The following is a 25550-nucleotide window of genomic DNA, read 5'->3' on the forward strand; positions in this document are numbered from 1 at the left end:
TAACCGTACTGGTGTTTTTCATTTTTAAAAAATGAAATTGTTCAATTTTTTTTTTTAATGAAAGAATCGTACAATTTCAGTTAAAAATTTATTTCCAATGATTCCTGTAACATAATAGCATAGCATAGCACTAAAAAGCAATTCCTTTTACATGACTAATGCACCGAAGCCTATTTAATATACGGTGTCAAATAAATTTTAAAATCGCAATTGTTAAGAATCCGTGGGTTTTAGAAATTCATTTATTTTTTTCTTTTCATAGTTTTCGCTTTATCTTGACCTAATTCATAAAAGCCAATTACTGAATGGTTAATTGCCCTTTTCTTCGACATTCTAATCTCTGCTGCTTGATGTTCAACAGATTTTCTATTTCATTTTTTGAAAGAGGGTTTTGATCTCTCTCTCTCTCTCTCTCTCTCTCTCTCTCTCTCTCTCTCTCTCAACTGTTTTGTTTCCCGAGATCTGTTTTCCTACCCAAGCTATAAATACATTAAATAAGGTTCCCGACCGTCAGCTGAAATTAGAATAAAGACTATCATTTACCACAAAGTCCTTCAAAACAAATTCCTTACTCAGGAATGCGAGTTTAGCCTTGAAGTGCGTCAAAGTTAAGCTGTGAAAAAATCGCTTAGATTATTCTCTTCAATTTCTAAATATATAACAATGACAAACGAGTAAAAAATGCGCCGATCTCAGCCGCGGCCCAAGAAACTTTCAGTCAAGGCCCGGTGGTGGATTGTGTTATTGGCACCTATAGCGGCCCCAGACGCACGATCATGACTAACTTTAAACTTAAATAAAATAAAAACTACTGAGACTAGAGGGTGGCAATTTGGTATGTTTGATGATTGGAGGGTGGATGATCAACATACCAATTTGCAGCTCTCTAGCCTCAGTAGTTTTTAAGACCTGAGGGAGGACAGAAAATGTGCGGACGGATACACAAAGCCAGACTATACGAATGGCAGCTAGTTCTTGTTAAAATTATTAGACTTAAGAAAATTCAGTTACTTCTCTCTCTCTCTCTCTCTCTCTCTCTCTCTCTCTCTCTCTCTCTCTCTCTCTCTGTAAATAAAATATCATCCGTCAAATCGACTATCTTGCTTATTTACTTTGTGAGTTTTCCAAGAGGATGTGTGAATTCTTTATTTGGGCAAAATGTTAAAGAAAGAAAATCTAACAAAATTAAATTATCAGAAACCACCTCATTTTAAATATTCATATTCATTTTATCGCAACTCTGTCGGGTCTCAATTATTCCACTGCTTCGTATTATCCGTTCAACTGATGCATACTTACTAAGGGGTTATTATATTCATGAGATTTCATTAGGTATGCAGACAGCATTGAATCTTTAAAGGTTTGTTTCATCTGACACAAAAAGTAAAATCACGTTTATTTTCATTTTCTGATCAGTCTCGTCCAATTTTCTTTTAATTTTTTTTGTTGGTTTCTAAAGGTGAGCATTTCAAGAATATACTGCACGTCTATGCACTGACACCTAATCTATTTTGCGACTTTGATCCGTGAGAGCTAAGAATTCTGAAAACTTTAAGATGTCGATAACAAGACTGCCATTCATTAAGAGAATATCTGTTCTTTCGGAGGTCTGGGAAATTTTATTCTTCTCAAAGAGAACCCAGTCATTTGTACCCCAGAGAACTTCGCCTCCTCACCTAAGGTCTGCACAATGTAGGATGACACATTACTCGTCTCCGCATTTGTCTTCAAATTTCAATTTACAAAATTTATTTGCTTGTGCTCATGCTTTTGTATTTTCACCTTTCAATTGACATCTTAGGCGTCGAAGTGTGCTTTACAACCCTTTCCTCAGTTTCAAGTAAGATTATTTAGTTATTCATTGGCTGTTTTAATATTGATAGATTCTTCAATACAATGCTTGGTGATTGATCCTACATTAATTACTCTGGGCTGTGTAGTAGAATTATGTCACAATAAGCTTTAACTACAGTTTAACTATTTTAAAACATTTTGATACGAGTAAAAATGAACAAAATACATTCAACCATTCCCTGCTATGCAACGTCAAACACGATGTTCTTTCTTAGTACTTTTGGATATTTTGCAACTATGAAAACACAAAAGATGACCACAAGCAAATCATTTTCGTTTTCTTTGAACCTGGCCAACATAGGGGCATTACGTTACCCGTCCCACCAACCTACACGCAAAAAAGAAGCATGCAAGTATATATACAAATGCAAATACACATTCATCCTCGCTGCCCATCTTCTAGACTGACACGCCCAATACTTTCACACATTCATCCGTGACGCAGAAATTGGCTTTTCTTCATCATCCATGTAAAAGTAACGAAACTTATTTCTTGCCTAACTCATGTTACAGTATATCTGACTGAGTGAAGTTCTCAAAACGTTCCTCCAAAGAAATGCAAAGCAAAAGAGGATCCCAGAGTTTAACTGGGGTGAGTGATGATGGGACGCGACAAGCGAAGGAGAAGAGAAATTAGAAACTTGAGAAATGGGAAGAATTTACTTAGGCAAACTAATTATAAAAACTGTATCATATTGCATACATCATACATTTGTGCATTAAACTTACCATAACTATAGACTGCATTATTCCCTTAATCATGATTGTTTGTTTGTTCCAGCTATAGCAGCTTTAAGTTAGAAATGTTGAAGTGTTTTCGTCAATTTTCTCGTGATCATTTAACAAGCAACAGTTAACGAAATATTTGCCCTGATCTCGATTAAAAGGTCCCCGATCTCCATATAAGTTTTGGATTATACTATTTATAGCTACACGAGTACCCACAGTCAGAAACAGGAGGTGGGATATTAGCCTACTCTACTGCCCTTAAGGGCAGATTTTCTTAGTACATGCTCCTGAACTCTCTATAGAGTCTTGTATCCTTGTATGGCTATGGTTCAAGGCTAAGAAACGTGTTGCTGATATCAGAGTACATTCAATACAAGAGCAAATCATACTAGATGGGTAGGGTACGATGTTAAGCCACTACAAATATATAACAGTAATACTTTTCGTTTTTCATTTTTGTGTTCCAGGTCGCCTTTCTTAGTGGTGAAGTCTGTTGTAAATTTTTACAAAATATTAAAATGAAAAATTATTTCTGTAAAACCATTAACAGAACTTTTAGCCAAAAGTTCCACCATGGATACTGAAAAAATGGTCAGTATCACTATCAATCTCCAGTAACAACAAGCAGCGGTTAACCCTGGCCTGTTATAGAAGCACTAAAACTCAGTATAATCTGATATTATAATTCAAATTTTAATATTAAATTAAAGGATAATGTCTTATCTACATAATACATAACAGACATGTAGACAGACATACAGAAGAAACTATCTTTCGTGTTGTCTTCGATCTCCCCCTCTCCAGAAATTAAATGAACAACTGAAAATAATTATTTACTGTAACATTTAAATGACTTGGTAAAACGAGGAACCAAGTGGGAAAAACCGAATTACATTATATCACTTCACTCCCCATTCCCTTATAGCCCTCTATATAATAATCGCCGGATAAAAGAGGGGTTGATACGGGGTTAACTCCTCACACATGAAATGTACGAAAATTGGCTTGAAATGATGCCTGAAAGTAAATTTAGCAGTGAAATTGCACCAAACATATTAGTCCCTTGCCACAGGGCAAGAGCAGATAAGATTTATCTGGACTACATGAAATAAAGACATACTAACAGTCTCTTGAATTTACAATCTGTTGTAGGTATACCCAAATTACTCTGTAACAGCAAGACAATGGTGAATTTAATATGCTGTGTTCTAAGCAACTCAAAAGTATCCGTAAAATTAAAATTGTACTGATTTTTACGTAATTACACAGTGCAATATAAATTAACAACGTACGATGTAATATCCCAGGGAGCTAAGCCGGTTTTAAAAGCTGATACTCAAAGGTACATTTCCTATTTGTACGCTCTTCCATCAATTTTCTTTCTCCTTCTCTTTAAGATTTACTGTATTTAGGTAACTATTCTTCTAATCATCTGCTGCTGAAGCCGGCATTAATTAATGATTGTTTCTATGTACTGTAGATCGATCCTCCAGTGAAAATACAACTTCTCCGTCTCTGCAGCTCATCAAAAAAGAAAGAAAAAAAAATCTAATTTCTACTGATGAAATAAAATTCCCCAAAGCAGACATTACTACAGAAGCTCAAGAAGAGATATACGCTTTATCGTTTTTAATCCTATGTAAATACTTTTATTTCCTTCTTATGAATCCTAAGCGTTTTAGTTTTAGTTAATTCCTCAAATCCTTTCTTGTCGTCTAATAGTGTTTCGATTTATTCTAAAATATTTATTTACCAAACACTAAGTCGGTAATTGCAGCCCAAAGAATTTACCGTGTTCATTAAATGAAATGACAAAATTGGCACGACTTATAAGAAAATAAAAAAAATAGCAGAGAGAGAGAGCGAGACTGAACGCAACACTTTTTGCTGTTATAAGTTTAGAGAAGAAACATGAAAAGAGCAATATAACGAAATTTTGGTCTAAATAGAAATAAAAAAAAAAAAGAATATTTTGAAAATGAACGCCGTTAAATCATTTTCCTTTTTAAGTCTTGGTTGAGGACCTTATGTTACCTACTTCAGTCGTTTGTAAGTCAAGGGAACCTAAATTTGCCTTTCTTTCTTCCTGCAGGTAATCTCCCTCTATTGCCCAGTCTTGTCAAAGTGCACAGTCATCAATCTTCCGAAATTACTCCTCTTTTTCTTCCTTGTATTACAGCTAATCCTCAAGATTCCCAGGGGAGATCTTGGCGGAATGAGACACCCGGGTAAAACTGACATCACTCACATCCAACCGGCACTTGAACGAATCTCACCATCTCTAAACGACGCCATTTATGCATATATTTTTCGATTAGATGTTTTATTTTAAGGGTTGCGCCGCTATTGATAGGCAGGTCTTGTCTCGTATCAGCAAAGGAATCATTACTGCAAAGTATTGAAGAACCAGTGGGCGACTACTCCGTCAAAACGACTGCAGATTTTGAACCAATTATCCTTTATCAGATTTGCAGGAGATATTAGGTTTATGCGTGGAAGCAGTGAGACATGTTCCAAACAACAGTATTAACAACAAATATAATAATAACACAGCAAATCTACGCCTAATTCCTTGAGCCTGCAGATCTTGAGTTTTCTTGATAAATGTATCCTCTCTATAATCCTAAATGCACTGAAATAAATTTGGCCTGTTCCTAATTTAACCAGTCTGAAATTCATAAACGATGCTCTATACTCTGATTTATGTACCCTGATTTTACTTTGACTGTCGAGAGCAAGAACTAGCTACGCTAAAACCTGAGATGCTTTCTAAACCTTAATTCCTAGCTCAGGTCACTTATCAATACTTTCTAACTGAAAATATAAGGAAACTGCACTCCTATACAGGGACATCGCAATCTTATCTAGGTAAACTTCAAGTTGTTATATCAAGAGAAAATTCATAGCGCAATGAGGATAGGATATCTTCCATACTAATAATGCGATTTTTTTACACACACAAAAAAAGACAGAGTTTTGCCAATATAATGTTTGGGTTATAGTACACCATACAACATTTTCAAATATCAGATGCTGCCATTCTCCTAAATACAGTCTTTCTCATTGTGTCGCATTTCAGAAACAGAAAACTGATTTCTATCTTGGCTATGGTGGGTTCCTTCCTAGAGGTTGGTCCTCTCTTCATCACTGATAATTAAAAAATATCCAAGTCTCACCCGCATACACCAAACGAAAAAGGTCACGTAAAAAATGGAATGAGTATCAGAGAGAAACCAACATTTTTACTGTCCACATTATCATGCCAGTCAAAAACATTCCAGTGTATCTAGCATTTCCAGTAATGAATTCCAGCGGATCCCGAGTTTCCAATACATAAAAGAATTCTGGATTTCCACAGACCTGTGTATTTTGATACACGGGCTAAATGTACCGAGAGGACAAATGTTAAACAAATGTTTACAAGCGTTGAAAAAAAAAGAGGATTTGTTGTGTGACGTACTGAAAAGATATTTGAGCGCCCCTTTTGGTGATGATGTTTAGAGAACACACTTTGGAAAAAAAGAGAATGCCATACTTTGATGAAACATGACACCGAATTTGAAATATTTAATTTTACATTAGTTAAAACAAGTACAAAATGCGCCGAAGTCTTCGGCGCAATCGAGTTTTTTGTACAGCCGCTACAGCGTATAATCAAGGCAACCGAAAATAAATCTCTTTCGGTGGTCTCGGTATAATAGTGTATGAGCCGTGTCCTATGAAACTTTAACCACGGCCCGGTGGCGGCCTATCCTATATAGTTGCCAGAAGCACGATTATGGCTAATTTTAACACTGAATAAAATAAAAACTATTGAGGCTAGAAGGCTGCAATTGGGTATGTTTGATGACTGGAGGGTAGATGATCAACATACCAATTTGCAGCCCTCTAGCCTTAGTAGTTTTCAAGATCTGAGGCCGGACACAAAAAGTGCGGACAAAATAAAATGCGGACGGACAGACAAAGCCGGAACAGCAGTTTTCTTTTACAGAAAAGTAAAAAGTGAATTTAGAGGCTTAAATATATAACAGATATATTTTGTATTTACCAATACACAGTTTGACGCCTAGCACTGAATTTCAACCGTCACCACCACTGAACAAAAATCAAAACAAATACATATGAGCAAAAACATGTTTAATTATGGGCTAGGTAATTAATATGCATAAACATATATATTTCTAAATATGAATGAATAAATAGGTTTGAAGAGGGTAGATGAGCAAGGAAAATATATTAGAGTGAATCACAATATGAAATAACGTGTATCAAAAGATGTATAGAAAAACTTGGAAAGCTTTTAACTCAGTTTTAAAATGCAATTTATTTCAAGCTCCACTTGCGAACAGGCTAACGTTCAGAACGATAAATTGTTCTGCATATCTTGAAGAAGATAGTGAGCAGAAATTGGATGCAATGAACATAAAATCGCGACATAAGAAGTGTAATTTCTCTCGAGCCGAAAACGAAATTGTATTCAGACGATGAGCCATAAAAAATGTATATAGTATTTACATTTATCCACATTTTGTACCTGAGGTAATATATTTCTTCCACAGTATTGTGTCTTGAGAAATATAATATATAGAGACTCATAAAAAATTATAAACAAATATTAAATGAACCGACGACGACGCTACCTAGCGATACAAATAAAATGAATATGTAATGGAGTTGAAAATATCTTTCGTTTTGGTATTCCTTCTCAGTAATATTTGGATTTTTACTTTAAATGACTTGTACAACTAAAAACAGGTCGAGCTTATTTGAAGAGGAGACTATAATTAATTCCTTTAATGTGGTTTTTGTTATTTACAAAAAGTTAAGGCACACAAAATATATTCATGTTTTTATGTTAAATGGAGACACGAATTAGGAAAGGCCTCCAACAAGACATTATTTATAAATATATATATATATATATATATATATATATATATATATATATATATATATATATATATATATATATATATATATAATAATCATATATATATATAATTATATATATATTACATATATACATACATATCATAGTGTGTGAATGTATGTATATAAATGCAGTTCCAGTTGACACATATTTAAATTTCAAATGGAAATGTTAAGCGTAAAAGAAGACACTTTCAGATTAGACGCGTGTCACGATGAAGAGGGAAATTTCGCTATGATAACACATTACCACTATGCCAAGAGCAGCATTAGAACGCAAAACTGGTAAATGAATATGATACCATAAATCACCCTCACTGGTTATAAAAGAACAGTTTACAGGCACTGAATACCTCACGGAAAATTTTATCGATTCTTCCTAATTTCAATCCTAAAAAAAAATTGTTAAGAGTTTACTGTGCCAAAAATATTTAGAATTGAGCGAATTACATTCTAAGAAAGCCACGGTGATTTTTTTTTCACGGTACTTCTTCAATAACATCATTACCATTTCCCGTCGATTGTTGTGCAACTCTAAAGGTGAAGGCTCCAGGCATTGCTATGATTTTATCTGCTCTCAGGATTACAATGGTGTTAGTACACTAAAGCTAATCTCACAATTAGTTGAGTTCTGTGCAGTGTACTGGGAAAAGTCAAAGGCAAGTTCATGAGAACTCGTAGAATAACTTAAAAAGGCTTGAGATAGCTCGTGTCTGTAAATGTATAGAAAAATATTAATAAAGATAATAGGCTTCAGAAAAAATATACAAATGGACATATACTTTCTGAAACTACCTGTAGTCTTGCGTTAATGAAGAGATACTGTTTGAAGTTGTCTATAGTCTTGAGTCAAGTGAGTAAATATATCTGATCAAGTGAGTAAATATCCTGAGGATCTGTTAATGAGTAAATATTTTGAGGATCTGTTAAATGTAGTATACATAGAAGTGGATAGGGTTCCAGAAAGTGTGAAAATGCTTGGGCAAGTGACTGCTGAGGATGCAGGATGGGCAATCAAGAATTCAAATAATGGAAAGACATTTGAAGTTAGTGGGTTAACAAACTAGTTAGAGAGGTGCTGTGGTACGGTGATGATTCTGTGACAGATAAGGAAAGATTCTGACGAAAGAAATGGACGGGGGGAATAATTGTTCCACTGCATAAAGGTAAAGAGGATAAAGGCGACTATATAGACTACAGACGTAAAGTATTACTTATCAGAGTGTATTGTAGGAGTTTGATAAGAAAATAATGCATGACAGCAGGATGGATCGTGAAAGAACAGAGCAGATTTCGTCAAGGAAGAGTGTGTGTGCATGATGTGTTTGATATAACAGTTGTGTGAGACTTCTTAAAGGGAAAACCTTAAAGTAGCATACCTGGATCTACAAAAATCTTATGATAGAATCAATAAAAGCATTATAGGAGAGTGCTGAGAATGTATGGCATTGAATAGAAGCTGTTGAGAGAAATTAAAAGTTTTTATGACCAAAAAGCCTTGTTTTACACCATCATATCTTTACGGATGGAGTTATGCCAAGAGTCAGAAAAGGGACAGCTGATGTACGCGGTATATGGAAGTGAACTGTGAATGAAGTGTGGAATGGTTGATGCTTGCAGATGATATAATTCGGATAGGGTAAAAGGAAGAGAAACGGCTGTTACTATAACAAGTTTTAAAATATTTATACGTGAGCACACATGAGTCAAAGTAAGGTTATGAGAGTAAATGGAAACCAGGAATATGGGACAGTGAATGTTAACATGGATTGTGTATAAACAGAAGCAATTGGTATAAGTATTTAGGAGTAAACATAACAGATGATGAGAAAAGAGATAATGCAACTGACTGGGAAGTGGTTTGGAGTGCCTTAGAAGTCAGAGTGGTATGAAATAAAGTGTAGATGTTTTTTCAAGTAAAAAAAGCTGGTGAGATGCCTTTGTTTGTGTAGGAAGTACTGTAGAAATGAAAGGCTATAATGTGTAGAGGTATTGTGAAGTAGTAAAAAGATCACCGAGGCGAAAGAGTGGACCAATGTTATGAGAAGTTGTGCTCTTGTGTAAAGAATAGGAGACGATATATTAACGAAAAGTATATGATGCATAAGTGTTGGGAGGAGAGGAAGACCCTGAAAACCGGTGAATGGATGTGAAAGAGGTAGCTACATGAAAGGGAAGGCCCTGATGGCCATGAAATGTGAAAAGCATGCTAGTTAATGTGAATGGCACAGTTTGTGCATGGGGATTCACCGTGCAGCTCTTGAGTCTTGTGTATAGGAGTAAGACACGTGTGCAGTTGCGGAAGTTTTCTGCCCTAGGATTCATAAAAAATCCATCAGGTAAAGTATGAATGGGGCAGTGACCATTGCTCTCCACGCACAAAAAAAAAAAAAAAAATAGGTATGACCTAAGAAATCCCAAATAATTAAGAGGTAAGAAGTGTCCAAACAAAACAGATGAACAACAAATCAAACAAATGAATAAAAAATAAAATAACTCAAGAAAAAGCGAAATGTAATACTCTTAATATATATCAGGAAAGATATGTTGAAAAACAATTCCTGTTCATATCACGGAAATACGAAATAGCTCGTAAATTTACTACTGTTTTCCTACTCTTCTTGATGGAAGCCTTTATCTTGTTTGATATATATATATATATATATATATATATATATATATATATATATATATATATATATATATATATATATATATATATATATATATATATATATATATATATATATATATATACGCACAATTAAGCAGTTATAACGATATAAAATCAATTAAATTAATACTAACGTGATAAACTGACACAGTGCAAACTACGTACCTTAAATTTTCTTCTCACAATAAGCTAATTTTTCCCTTCAACACAAAAATAGTCCAAGCAAACAATTTGAGTGACGAACCTGTCTGTGTGTGAAATGTGAAGTCTTCCCGCGTTACCATCTTCATGTTTTTAATTGCTAGACATGGATTTTTCTATGTATTTTTTTGGGGGGGGGGGAGTTTATCAACGGAAAACAGATGGGGCTGAATTCGGGAACAAAATAACACATAGTTATTAAATTGAAAAAGTCGAGGCTAACTGTTTTTAGTAACTGATATAAATGAAAATGAAATATGTCAGATGGCAACACTGCCAAAGCTTGCTCGACATTCGATAAATGAACTACAGATTGAACAAGAAAGAACCCGATAAGTTTGAGGCTTAGTCTACGATCGCCGATCAGACATTATGGGTACCTATACGCCTACATAAAAACCTGTTTCCTGGTAGCTACCAATACCTGTGTAAAAGCTCTAGATTCCTCTCCTTCCTATAAATTTTACGCAAAGATTCATAACTTTCACAAATTTGTTCTGGTCACTCTCCCCATGGCCAATCGAAACAGAGAATAAACAATCTATGGAAATCACTACTAACTGAGATGAGTGACTCTATCACCTGAGGGTTCTACTGGACAACAAAGGATTAGCAACGTGTTTCCAATCAAGATACATGAAAATCCAAGCTCATGTCACCACCAAAAATTAACATCACTGGTCATTGGCTCTTGGACAATTTTCTTAATACACTCCATAGACATAAAAAGACTAATAGACAAAATTAACACTTACATATAAGCACAGCTCTGTAGACCACTTGCCCTTCTGCGAGAAAGAAACAAGAGTTAAATTAAATATAATCCTGACATTTACATGCAGTACTTTGATATTTGGTTAATGACCTTTTCCATTTAGCCGTCGTTGTAATTGAATTTTCAAATAAGAGAAAATAAAACAATGAAGCATGCACTGGAAAAAATTAAGCCATATAAAATTAAACAATGAATCATGCAGTAAAAAAATTAAATTATATCTTAAACGTCGCTTAACTTTTTTCATCTTATAAAAGAGAAAATTCCTGAAGCATTGCTCCGCCTTTTGATAAAAAGAACGGCAAAGGAAGCCGCCGAAAGGCAGGAAACAAGGAATTACGCTGCATGTGAAGCAACAAGAAGAGTTATGGGCTCTTTTATATGCCCGTTGTATTCGTAATGCTTCGGGAAACTATTATGCGAGATAACCATTACAATTCAACGGAAAGCAGACTGTATTTAGAACTTTCCAATATTTTATGCTTCATTTAATTTTCTTATTCTAATCAATTGATGAAGAGAGCAATAGCAGCTTGGGCTTAACGTTTCTTATTTAAAGTGAGAGAGGCTGTATTACTCTTATTCAGTTCTCTCTCTCTCTCTCTCTCTCTCTCTCTCTCTCTCTCTCTCTCTCTCTCTCTCTCTCTCTCTCTCTCTCTCTCTCTCCTGATGAATATTAAACGTATTTGGTGGCTGCATGATACATTACACAATAGTGTGACTATACCTATTATGAATTTTAATCAGCCGCCACCACCCCACATCAGTTTTAATTTTGTAACATTGGCATTGCTTATTCATCGCCACCCTTTGCCGCTCTTCTTCAATAACACCCTCTCTCTTATAACTTACCTCGTGTGTTGCTAAATCATCATACAGTATCAATTTCCCAGTCAACTTCAGCCAGATGATGGCACTTTCATAACGTTGTATCATAATGTATCGTTCTTAAAATTATCAAATCACATACATGTGATATAAATACATCAGCAAAAACATGCAGACATTTATATATAAATGTTTAATGTAAATATATAAAAGGTACAAAACTCATTTTAGAACATTTTAAATGCTGTAATATTTAACCTTTATCAGTGCATCAAAACAAGTCTACATTTTCGGATTCCGTTTTTGAGTCACATTCAAAGTTTAAATTTAACAATTACAAAGCAACGTTTTAGGGGGATTATTGAAAGATAATGTAACTAAATTCTTATTACGTAGATGTACAAGGTTACTTTTTCTATAAAATCGTTATCTAATAGCAGTTACTGAGCAACGTAAGAAGCTTTACGATAGAACATTACAGTTGTTAATCATTTTTATCATCGATTACTGAAGAGCATTTAGCAAGATATCTCTCAAAATCTGGCAGAAGATTTTGGTTCGCCAGTGATTTTGTTTATAAAACTGGCATCACAAAGGAATCAACTTCAACAATTTGCCAGTGATGCTGAGTGCATCGTATAGTTAGGAATTAAGACAGAATTAATGTAAATTGATGTGTTTACAATTAAGAATTATTTTTTTGATAACCACAACTTATCCTTTTCTTTCAGGAAGCTAATATTGTTGAAATTTGTTCCAACTCATTATACTGCGGTCTTTATTAGTTTCGCTGCTAATATTTACCGATTCAATAACTGTTCTAAATAAGCGTTTCAGATTTGGTTAGCGTTTCAATGACTGCCATGTCAACTCTTACTTTTGTACAATAAGTATTAAGAACAGTCATTACACATTTAGGGTAAGAATTATGTAGCCTCGAGAACTCTGAAGACAGAAAAAAAAAGAGGAATGTTTTTGCAAACGTGTTTGCGCTCTTGCGGCATCAGCTTGACGAACATACGAGTACACGACTTCAAACTAAGTAACAAATATAGGAAAGTTAGTGGATACCTGATGCCGAATAATCCGAGAAAACGTGATGACGTGACAACGCCTGAAGTGACAATTTGTTATTTACATTTTTCAGCTCCCACTTATTCACAATGCAGAATGGTCAATATAAGCAATGTCTTTGTTGCGCAAGAAAATGGGCGTCGATTAAGAATTGCAGGGCCCGAACTGCCGGACACTTTGGAAATTGATGTCTGGACATTCCTTCGGTGATTAAACTGACTGGTATTAGACAGGCTGCTGAAAGTAACAAATGAGGGGATTCTTTCCGAAGAATATCTTTGTCGCATCTCCCGTCTTCGAAGTAGCTATAGGTTGTTCATTTTATCATTTGAGAGTTTGGAATGTGTTCTCTTTAGTAACATTATAAAGACTAGACTACTTATGTTCCTGGTATCTTCGATGGAAAAATGGGTAAACCTTTTCTGTCTTTTTTCTTATACCTGCATGACTTCCATTTCTATCTCACGACATTCGTAGCTGAAAATATATTCTTAATATTGGTGTATGACAAGGCAAGCACAGACACTAGGAAATATAATTAGAATGCTAACGTAAAATACTGCATGTGAAATAATAAGTGATAATTGTGTATTAACAGTAAACAAATCTGCTATCATCATAAACTGTAGATTTCATCATCAGAAAGATATAATCAGTAGACGATGTTCTAATTATTCACAACTATATATATTTAAATATTTTTAATACCCTTTAAGACATACAATTCTTTTTTTGACAGAAGAAACGTAAGGAGACTAACTTTAAGAATTCTTTAATGCATTCACCGTGACGTTCAGCGTTTTAACTTCCTACATGTAACTCTATAGTACGATTTTCGCACTTACGGACATGAGCTGCATACTGACTGGGCATAAGAAAAAGAAAAAGCTAAAACTGATTACGGAAGAAAGTTCTCTCCGTCTACATGGCGAAAACTTCCCTTTTAATGACAATCCTCATACTACACATTGGTTCCTTATGGCCCAGTTGGAAAACTAAACATTTATGATGACTAAAAATCAAGTGGTCTTGTATGTATTAGGATAATTGTTCGATTTTCGTTAAAACAAAAATAAATCACCTTCCATGCAGTTAAAATTATTGTTTTGTGAATGTTATCAGATGCTAAATTACTTTCTTGGCATTCGGCTACCTATTGAAGGCATGTGCTTATATATATATATATATATATATATATATATATATATATATATATATATATATATATATATATATATATATATATATATATATATATATATATATATATATATATATATTTATATATATATATATATATATATATATATATATATATATATATATATATATTACTTCTTACTTACATCAGACGTAATACTATGATTCACAACAAAAAGGTTGCTAGCAACAGGGTAGAACTAAAGCCAATTAAAATGCCACTGGCGAGACTAGCAACTGCGTAAACTTAACTTATAAAATAAAAAAAAAAATAAAAGTAAAATAATAATAGCGCTGAATGATACACAACGACAAATAATGATTCTAAGGCACTTCTTTCAGGCTGTCTAAAATGTTGCAGGATGCCCTAGTGTCCATGGCTGTTGCATTAATCACACGGAGTCAATGCTTTCAATAATTGCCACGCAAATCGTGTAACATATTACTCATCCCTCCTCGCGAATCAAGGAACTGCAATTCATTCTCTGTCTTCGGAACACCATAAGTGGATCTAAATCAAAGATATAATATTGCATTACACAACATTAAATTGAATACCCCAGGCTTTTTCGAAGACGCAAGTCTTATTGCAGCGTGCTTATCAAGTATCACAAAAACTTATTTGAGTAGGAAAGGCAGTGCTGTCATTAAAATAGTAATTTTAATAATTAAACCTTTCCGCTAGCCGTGGAAAAAGAATGAATATTGGAAAATATCAGATTTGTCATTTAGTTGGAAAGCTGACGATTAAAAACAGCTAATAAATTAAGTGCAAAATCAACTCGTGGTGTTCAAGGAAGACAGTGGATGCATTTACTCGTATATATCGACTTGAATATAAATGTCCCTGTTTTCCATTCCAAAAGTGAAACGGCGCATTTAAATCTGAAACGATGCCCTTATAACACCTATTCTTTACCTCTGTATTGCATAAGGAAATTTAAGTATAATCATGAGGAAATCACTAATAACGTAGTGCAATGGAAGACAGTCGAGCACTATCAGATTGTACTTATGCATACGGGTATCATACGAACATACAAATAAACAAATAAAAAATGCGCTGAAGTTTCTTAGGCGCAACCGATTTTTCTGTACAGCCACTACAACGTACAATCAAGGCCACCGAAAATAGATCTGCCTTCCGGTGGTCTCGGTATAATACTCTATGAACCGTGGCCCATGAAACTTTCACCAAGGCCCGGTGGTAGCCTATCCTATATTGTTGCCAAAAGCACGATTATGGCTAACTTTAACCTTAAATAAAATAAAAACTACTGAAGCTAGACGGCTGCAATTTGGTATGTTTGATGATTGGAGGGTGGATGATCAACATACCAATTTCCAGCCCTCTAGCCTCAATAGTCTTTAAGCTCTGAGGGCGGCCAGAAAAAAGTGCGGACGGACAGACAAAGCCGGCACAATAGTTTTCTTTTACAGAAAACTAAAAAAGTGAGTGTTTATGCCGCTATCTTCACAGGTTTTACTTACAGCACCAAATATCGCAAGCAAAATCAATACTTCATCTTAGCATTTGCCTTGATTTTTCTCCCGCTACTTACCTTGCATCAGATGGTTAGCCTCATCACACATCGACCATTTTCATATCCCATGACATTTATTCCCTGTTGCTATAAGTCAACAACTTCCACAGATTAAAAGATAATGTGCATCCGTAAGTCTTTTGAAAGGAGAAATAATTTTATTTTTATTTCTTTAACAATAAGCATCGAGGAAGATTTTAGTTTCTTGCACTCTGTAGACATAATTTCACATTACTATATTAATATAATTTTGTCGAAAAAGCTAACTGTGAGGTTTTATGAAAGCGTCAGGATAAGAGACAAGACAATACTCAGATTGTAGATAAGCGCTAATGTTTAAATAAAAAAAAACTATACTTCAGCTTTACTAAAAAGGTCATATTTTCATTGATGAAATTACGTACATCATGAAATTCAGCCTAATGTTTTGAGAGAGAGAGAGAGAGAGAGAGAGAGAGAGAGAGAGAGATTTGCCCTACAACTTTCACCCAAAACCATCAATTAAAATCTCTCGACTGAATTCACTAGGTTTGTTATTCTCTCTGGGGTAAGAGATGCAGACCCGAGCCAAGGTATACGTCGCGAGTAAGATCATTAATTCTGTCATCTCATCGCCTTCAAATACGTTCATGACAAGAAAAAAGTATTATCAAGTTACGACTATTGACAAGGGAAAGTGTCACAGACTATTCACGAGAAGAAATTAAAATAAGAAGATTTTGTGGTATCTCGGAGATTGAACATATACAGCCGATAGTTATTGTAGACACAATACAGTGATTAACAGATAATAAAACTCCTGGTTTTAGGCCAACAGTTCTTTCAATCTATACTATGCGTATAATTCTGAGTTTGTCAGCGAAACATCAGCGACAATTCACAAACAGGAATACTTGTGAGCTTGTAAGAAATATTATTGACAATTTACGAATGTTACCACTATTGAACTCGAAATGATGAAACATGTTGCTTAGTTTGTAGTTTCCGAAGAAATGAAATCGAGTAAGGGGAGCCAATTTATAACTCCAGTACAAGAAACATCCATTTGGCAATTATTATAACAGAAATACAGCATTTCGAAAGTAATATAACAGGAATGCAGCCATCTAGTAAGTTTTATAAAAGCAGAACTTCCTCAAGTCAACTAACGTGAAGTAACGTAGCCATTGGCGTCCTAAAAAATGCTGTAAGACAAATCATTTACTGGGAGAGGGTACTTTCCCTTCAGATGCTGATACGCGAGTAATAGTAGTCATTTTACCGAGAAGGAAAATACGGGAACTTCCTAATGACCGGTCATTCTACCGCTTTATTCCTTACGGACACTTAATTTTCACAGGGGCAGAGAGCTTTATTTATGGACGCCCTTTGTTTATCCATTATGTCTCCCCTCCATGCCACTGGAAATATTACAGTCAGTCTGCCCTTGGCATTAGAATATTGATAGGCAATTTTAAGGAAAATAATTTTGTGTATCATTTCAATATTCTCTATATAGTCTGCAGCTTTAAGAAATATATTACCATTACTATCCTTGGTCAAGAATATAATGGAATGGAATGGAATATAAAATTTTGGCCAAAGAACAAGCGCTGGGACCCATGAGGTCGTTCAGCGTTGAAAGGGAAATTGGGAATAGAAAGGTTTGAAAGGTGTAACCGGAGGAAAACCTCGCAGTTACACCATGAAACGATTGTTGGGAGAAGGTGGATGGCAAGATGGAAGAAAGAGAATATGAATGTAGGTACAGCAAAAGGAAAGAAAGGGGTTGCAGCTAGGGGCCGAATGAACGCTGCAAAGAACCTTAAATAAAGCCTTCAGTGCATCGCGTGAGGTGCACTAACGGCGATACCCCCTTACGGGAGCCAAAAACATAAGAACGAGTAACTGACCTATGTTGGTTGATTATGCGGCAAGATAAAACAAAATAATTTCTCTCTCTCTCTCTCTCTCTCTCTCTCTCTGTTTTTTCACACATCCTCTTTAAGACACTACTCCCACGAGAAGCCTAAACCTTCCCACTCCATTCACCCTCTGTCACTCAGTTTATTCATTTGTCTTCAACTACCGAGCACGAGCAGCCGTCAGTCGCTGACTAGATTGTTTCCGTGGCTTTAACGTCCTGCCGCAGATCGTCAGAGTTTTTTCTTTCCTCTCCCTTTGCTTTGTGTTCTAGAACAAGAGAGCAGCGGCTTTTTTTTTTTCATCACTGAGAACAAACTTCAAAGGCATGTGCAAAGGATGCTGTCGATACCTGTGGAATCCTGGCATATTTAGTCTTTTTTTTTTTTTTACTACAGTCCATATACTTCCTGTATCACAGATACTTTGTATATATAGTATTTGGTGCATACAGTCAAAATGCTTTAATTCTCAAGCTTCTTGTAAACAAAAATTCATCTCTCTCTCTCTCTCTCTCTCTCTCTCTCTCTCTCTCTCTCTCTCTCTCTCTCTCTATATATATATATATATATATATATATATATATATATATATATATATATATATATATATATATATATATATATATATATATATATATATATATATATATATATATATATATATATATATATATATATATATATATAATATATATATATATGAATCAAATTAGAATTAGTTTCTTTTTCAATGCCGGTAAAAATACGACAAAAAATAATTCAGCCCCGTACAACTTGTCATTTTTCTAGCTAACCACTTTTTAACAGATCTGATCACGATATAAACAACTCATTTTCATCAGAGGTGTGCTACCTGACGAAGAGTAAAAAGTATCTACCAGAAAATGAAATTACATCGAAGACCAGGAACACATGCATGTTTGCTTTATCACTTCTGCCACACAAACTTTTTTCCATTGCGTCAGTTTATAACTTGTATAACTTTGTCTGCATATAGTAAATTGCTAATTCTTCACAAACATTTAAAATTCCAGCCCTAGCTGGATTACCATTATTATTTGATATAAAGTACAAAAAAAATATACATATATAAGTTTAAGAAAGCTGTTCTCCTGTAGTAAACGTCCAAAGGAATGATGACAACATTTATTATGAAAATCAAAATTGAAAATACTTAAATTTCAAAAATATCCTAACGGAAACTTACCGCTCAGAAAGTGAACAGCAGTGAAAAACTTTTGTGCTGCTGCATTATTAAGTCTCTTAAATTTTTACTTCATTTTCCATTTTTTATAATTCATAAGCGTAACGTCGTTGCTCGTTACCAGATCAAATTTTCAGACACAAAATTCCAACCTTTGTGAAGTTATCTTTCTTTGCATTTTCAAGAATCGTCATACCTCTAAAATGAGCTGAATAAAACGAGTGCAAAATGGATGAATGAATAAAAGAATAAGAGAGATGCTACACAAGACAGACTGAAGATGAATAAAAGAAAAGTTCAGAATACACAATAAGGCTGAAACTTATAAAAAAAGAGAAACTGATTTAATCAAAGGCCACTTCGGGTATAATTCTGTCTCCATGCCACCATTTCAAGCATTCTTCAACGCAAGCTGTTGACGTTGTTAACTAGTTAGTTAACTGATGGTTATGGTGGGGGTGGGTGGGGGAACACCCCTCTCCCACCTGCCATCACCAAGTACTTTTTCGCTCTGTTTTGATATACCTATCAAAAATACAAATCGTTTTATAAATTTGTCACTTGTTCTTATGTAAATACATACAGGGTGTTTCGAAATTAGAGGCCCCCCCCACTCTACAGCATAAACTAAAATTGATATGGACAAAAACAAAAGTAATTCAGATCAAGTATTTATTTAAGTTTCTCTCTGAGTATTTAATATTTTTTGTGGCCTCCATCTGCCTGTACCGCAGCTTGCATTCTTGAGGGGTATGATTTTAGCAAATCGCAAAAAAAGCTGAGACTCAAACTCCATTTCCCTGAGCACTTCAGTCACCTCTCTTCGCAGGTCGTCGAGGCTTGGTATACCATCATAGTTCACTGTGCGCGCTTCAACATGATCCTTTAAGATACCACCAATGTTTTCACACACATTAAGGTCAGGGGAGCTACCTGGAAATTCACTTGACGAGAAGAAATCGATACCACTGTTTCGAAGCAGCTCCTGTGTCTGAATAGCCTTGAAACATGGTGCCTTATCATGCAAAAAAGTGACTTCTTCAACAGATAACACATTTTCAGGATCTTTGAGGAAAGGAAGTATTCGCCATTCCATGACTGTCCTTTTTCTTTGATGATCCACATTAACCATTTGGCTGTGAAACAGAGAAAAATTCCCAAACATTTAGGAAATTCCACAACTTGGCGACAGCGCATGTCATCGCTGATATCATCCAACTTTGCAGCCCAAATGATGTCATTTTTATGATTTGGCTTCCTGACTGTGTAAATGAAGAATTCATCTAATGCGGCAACATTGAGAAAGTCAGCCTCATCCCAATCTTTAGGAAATGAACCACAAAACCACGCACGGTCTTCTCCCTGTTGCTGAGTGATGTTGGGGTTGCTGATAACATGAAATGGCTTGATACCAGATTTTTTCAACTCACGATATACAGCACTATAACTTCACTTCTTTCCCCTTTTTGTTTCTAGTTCAAGTGCCATTTTACGTAAAGACTTTCTTGGTCTACCCACTGCCTCAGCTATGATGTCCTATGACTCTTGAGAAAGGACTTCAGGCCTTCCAAGATTCTCACTCTTTTTGCGATGATAGTCACATGGATTTTTGTTCCAGTTTCTTTTAACAAAGGATTCATTTCTTTTAATGTATTTTGCTATCCGGGAACGTGAAATGAAGGATGTGCCAGCATCCCTGCCCTCTCTGAAGGTTATAGCCCAGATTCGGTCAATCCATCAGATTTCCTCCAAGTCGTTAGCCATGGCTGTATCTAACTCCGTCACTCAGTCTGAAAATACAAAAAATGTAAAATGAAAAATAGCTTAACAGAAACTTAAAATAATGTACTTGGAGATAGGCTATAGCAGAAAACTTCATAACTCTCCATTTGTTCTGTGGAGGGGGTGGGGCTCTAATTTCAGAGACACCCAGTGTATATAATATATATATATATATATATATATATATATATATATATATATATATATATATATATATATATATATATATATATATATATATATATATACATATATACAGTATTAAAAATACTGAAAACATTTCTTTTCTTCCCAATGAAGTTTTACTGAAAACATTTATTTACTTCCCAGTGAAGATTTAAGTATTGAAAACATTTATTTACTTCCCAGTGAAGATTTAAATACCGAAAAATTTAATTTCCTTCCTAGGGGAGCTTTAAATATAGAAAACATTTATTCACTTCCTAATGAAGCTATAAAACACGAAGGTAACATTTTCTCCCCCATTTTGAAATTCGAAAATATTTATATTTCCTGATAAAGTTTTTAAAGCAGAAGAAAAACCATTCTATCACTTACACTGGCGAAGATATTTTATCATTTGGAATTTTTTTACGGCATCTGAATTGGCATGCTACTTGTTTTTTTTTTGTATTTTTCATGTGTTTGCTTATTTTTCATAATAATAATAATAATAATAATAATAATAATAATAAAATAAGAATAATTTTGATAATAATAAATAAATAAGATCATTATTTTGATCATTAACATTATCATTAATATTATTATTATTATTAATAATAATATTATTATTATTATTATTATTATTATTATTATTATTATTAAAAAAATGAAGAAGAATTAGCTCAGGTATGGCGGTGTCCATCTATACGCACACATAATTATATATATATATATATATATATATATATATATATATATATATATATATATATAGAGAGAGAGAGAGAGAGAGAGAGAGAGAGAGAGAGAGAGAGAGAGAGAGAGAGAGAGAGAGAGAGAGAGAGAGAGAGAGAGATATAGATATATATACAGTATTTATAATATATAATTATATACGTATAAATATATACAGAAAGAAAGAAAACACCTGTTTAAGGGGTATCAGCTCTTGATGATGAATAATAGTTATCTAGGCCATAGACCATGCAGAGAGAGAGAGAGAGAGAGAGAGAGAGAGAGAGAGAGAGAGAGAGAGAGAGAGAGAGAGAGAGAGAGAGAGAGAGAGCACTGTTAAAGGAAGTATTAGCCCTTAAACGTAAATAACTCTATTTGCCTCTCTCTGAAAGGGGGACCCAGGCAGACTGGTCATTCATGATTCATTAGAAAAAATAGATGAATCGGCATCGTTATATAACAACAGAAGTCGAAATATCCGTTCTGCCACTGCATCTTTTTGCCTTACAGAAGCATTAATATTTTTTGAAAACACTGATGAGCAGGTGTACGATTAGCTCATGTTCCTTACTCTTTAAAAGACACAAGGGAGAAACTGTAATCAAGGGATAGACTTTAATAGCTGTTGAATATAACCTTGTTGGCATCAGTAGAGGACAAGCATCCATTCGCGCTTTTCATCTTAAAAGGCTGCAGACCACACGCTAAGCAAGTGACGACTGATATGTGAAGGTCAGACCACCCGTGTAAAACAAGAAAAGTCAACACAGGGAACACTGCACTGCGTGAAAAAGAGTAATCTATCCCAGTATCTTTTTGCAAGACGAATGAAAGAAAACCTAGGCTGTCTGTTTTCTGTCTAGAGTTTTTCTTTTTTTCGAATAGACTCCATTTCCCCTCTGCAGGGTTAGTTCCACAAAGCATTTTCTAAAGCCATTCACATATTGGAGCGAGGTTTCTGGCCACGGCCTGAAGGTAGGGTAATGCTTGGCCGTCACCCAATCAAGTAGCGACCAGACACTGTGTTAAGTCATATACATACAGTACATACATGTGTATATATATAAAATATATGTATATATTATATATATAGTATATATATATATATATATATATATATATATATATATATATATATATATATATATATATATATACATATATATATAAATATATATATATATATATATATATATATATGTATATATATTATAGAAAGAGAGAAAATTCTACTAAATGTATGTTTTTTCTTTATGATCACTAATTAGAGTACCTAACTTTGTAGTGATATATGCCTTTTGAAACTAAAACTCCAAGAGATGATGATGATAATGATGTCAATCATCAATGATAATAATTAAAGATACCACATCGAGTGAGGATCACCTCATTAATCTGCCCTCTTTATATATCTCTTAGCATTATCAATATTTCCTGTTCATAATACTTGATCTCAGTTGAAACTGAGTTATTTTTCTAAAACAGGCTCAGGAGCTACACAGCTAAAAGGAATATGCCCAAACAGAACATGTGGGCGAAGTAAGAGACCGAAACATCGCAGCTGGAACTCAAAGAGGCGCTGCTAAGAACCATTTTGTAGTCTAGTGTTTACCGTGCAAGGCACACTGCGAGCGGTACTCCCATATAAGAATAAAAATTACAGATAAAAAACCTTCTCTGACACGAACAGTGTGTGAAATACAGTAATTTCGGCACTGAGTCGCGTGGCTTTTTTCCCCTTTTTGGCAAAATACCAGTCTCTCAGCATTTATTATTTATAAGAGAAAATTATTAAGGTCAATGCAGCGTTATAATAATTACCGATAGTCTTCGCCTCTACAGTCTAGTACTAAGATAATGTTTTCCTGCAGATATTTTGAGACTAAAACACCACGAAATCATTACTTTCGTTCACAAAGTAAAAAAAAAAAAAAAAAAATGCCTCAGTCCCAAGAGTAATACTCCTTTTTTTTCAATCGACAGCCCTGCCAACATAACTATGCTTGCAAAAAAAGTACTTTTTCCTTTGATCATCCATGTGTTCCATGTTTTTTTATTTTTACAATTTTCTTATACATATATAGATATATATATATATATATATATATATATATATATATATATATATATATATATATATATATATATATATATATATATATATACTGTATATGAATATAATATACATATATATATATATATATATATATATATATATATATATATATATATATATATATATATATATATATATATATATATATATATATATATATATATATATATAACAAGGATAATATATATATATATGTATATATATATAATGTACATGAACAAGGATAATCAAGCTTAGAGAATCCAATACCCGACATCCAAGGTACCTCGTAGAAAGTAGTACAGGAGTTAAGAATATATAAAAAAAAAAAAGCCACGCCAGGCTCAGAGTCGCAATCAACTGTGTAAACCCAGTGACCAGGGTTTTCTTCTCTTCCTGCGACAGCGCTAAAACGCAACACTCCCTCTTTCTTTTTCTCTCTCTCACAACGACACACACACACACATACACAGTCTGCTGTGCTCATCTCAATCTAACAGAAAATGGAAATGGCGTTTAAAGATAATTTACCCAAAGCACCTCACAAGCGTTGCACTGAATGGACTTCCCAAAGGAACGCAGAGCGAAATTTTCGAGTTTGTGATAACGATGTCAATCATCAATGATACTAATTAAAGATACCACATCGACTGAGGATCACCTCATTAATTTGTCTTCCTTATATATCTCTTAGCATTATCAATATTTCCTGTTCATAATACTTAATCTCAGTTGAAACTGGGTTATTTTTCTAAAACAGGCTCAGGAGCTACACAGCTAAAAGGAATATGCCCAAACAGAACATGTGGGCGAAGTAAGAGACCGAAACATCGCATCTGGAACTCAAAGAGGCGCTGCTAAGAACCATTTTGTAGTCTAGTGTTTACCGTGCAAGGCACACTGCGAGCGGTACTCCCATATAAGAATAAAAATTACAGATAAAAAACCTACTCTGACACGAACAGTGTGTGAAATACAGTAATTTCGGCACTGGGTCGAGTGGCTTTTTTCCCCTTTTTGGCAAAATACCAGTCTCTCAGCATTTATATTTATAAGAGAAAATAATTAAGGCCAATGCAGCGTTATAATAATTACCGATAATCTTCGCCTACACAGTCTAGTACTAAGATAATGTTTTCCTGCAGATATTTTGAGACTAAAACACCATGAAATCATTACCTTCGTTCACAAAGTAAAAAAAAAAAAAAAAAAAAAACTGCCTCAGTCTCAAGAGTAATACTCTTTTTTTTTTTTTAATCGACAGCCCTGCCAACATAACTATGCTCGCAGAAAAAGCACTTTTTCCTTTGATCATCCATGTGTTTCATTTTATTTTTATTTTTACAATTTTCTTATATATATATGTGTGTGTGTGTGTGTGTGTGTGTGTGTGAACATAAACACGGATAATCAAACTTAGAGAATCCAATACCCGACATCCAAGGTACCTCGTAGAAAGTAGTACAGGAGTTAATATAAAAAAAAAAGCCACGCCAGGCTCAGAGTCGCAATCAACTGTGTAAACCCAGTGACTAAGGTTTTCTTCTCTTCCTGCGACAGTTTTAAAACGCAACACTCTCTCCCTCTCTCTCTCTCACAATGACACACACACACACACGCACACACACAGTCTGTTGTGCTCATCTCAACCTAACAGAAAATGGAAATGGTGTTTTAAGATAATTTATCTGAAGCACCTCGCAAGCGTTGCACTGTATGGACTTATCAAAGGAACACAGAGAGAAATTTTCGAGTTTGTTACGAATGAACTTAATCACTGGAATATTCATAGTGTTTACGTACTTGGATGAATATATGGCTTAGCGCCCAGAACTTTTCTTATTCACTTACTAACTA

The 25550-nt window shown here is 34.4% G+C and overlaps 1 long non-coding RNA gene across 2 annotated transcripts in view; it reads right to left on the minus strand.

The window, feature by feature from the left end:
* The window catches only part of LOC136849928 (uncharacterized), a 378285-nt gene that overhangs the window by 249380 nt on the left and 103355 nt on the right, over positions 1–25550 (minus strand). For both annotated transcript variants that reach the window (XR_010856479.1, XR_010856477.1), the window contains one exon: positions 11143–11175. This is a non-coding gene — a long non-coding RNA (uncharacterized lncRNA). The remainder of the gene's footprint in view (positions 1–11142; positions 11176–25550) is intronic.

Source organism: Macrobrachium rosenbergii, chromosome 2 (genome assembly GCF_040412425.1).
Source record: "Macrobrachium rosenbergii isolate ZJJX-2024 chromosome 2, ASM4041242v1, whole genome shotgun sequence".
Classification (NCBI taxonomy): Eukaryota; Metazoa; Arthropoda; class Malacostraca; order Decapoda; family Palaemonidae; genus Macrobrachium; species Macrobrachium rosenbergii.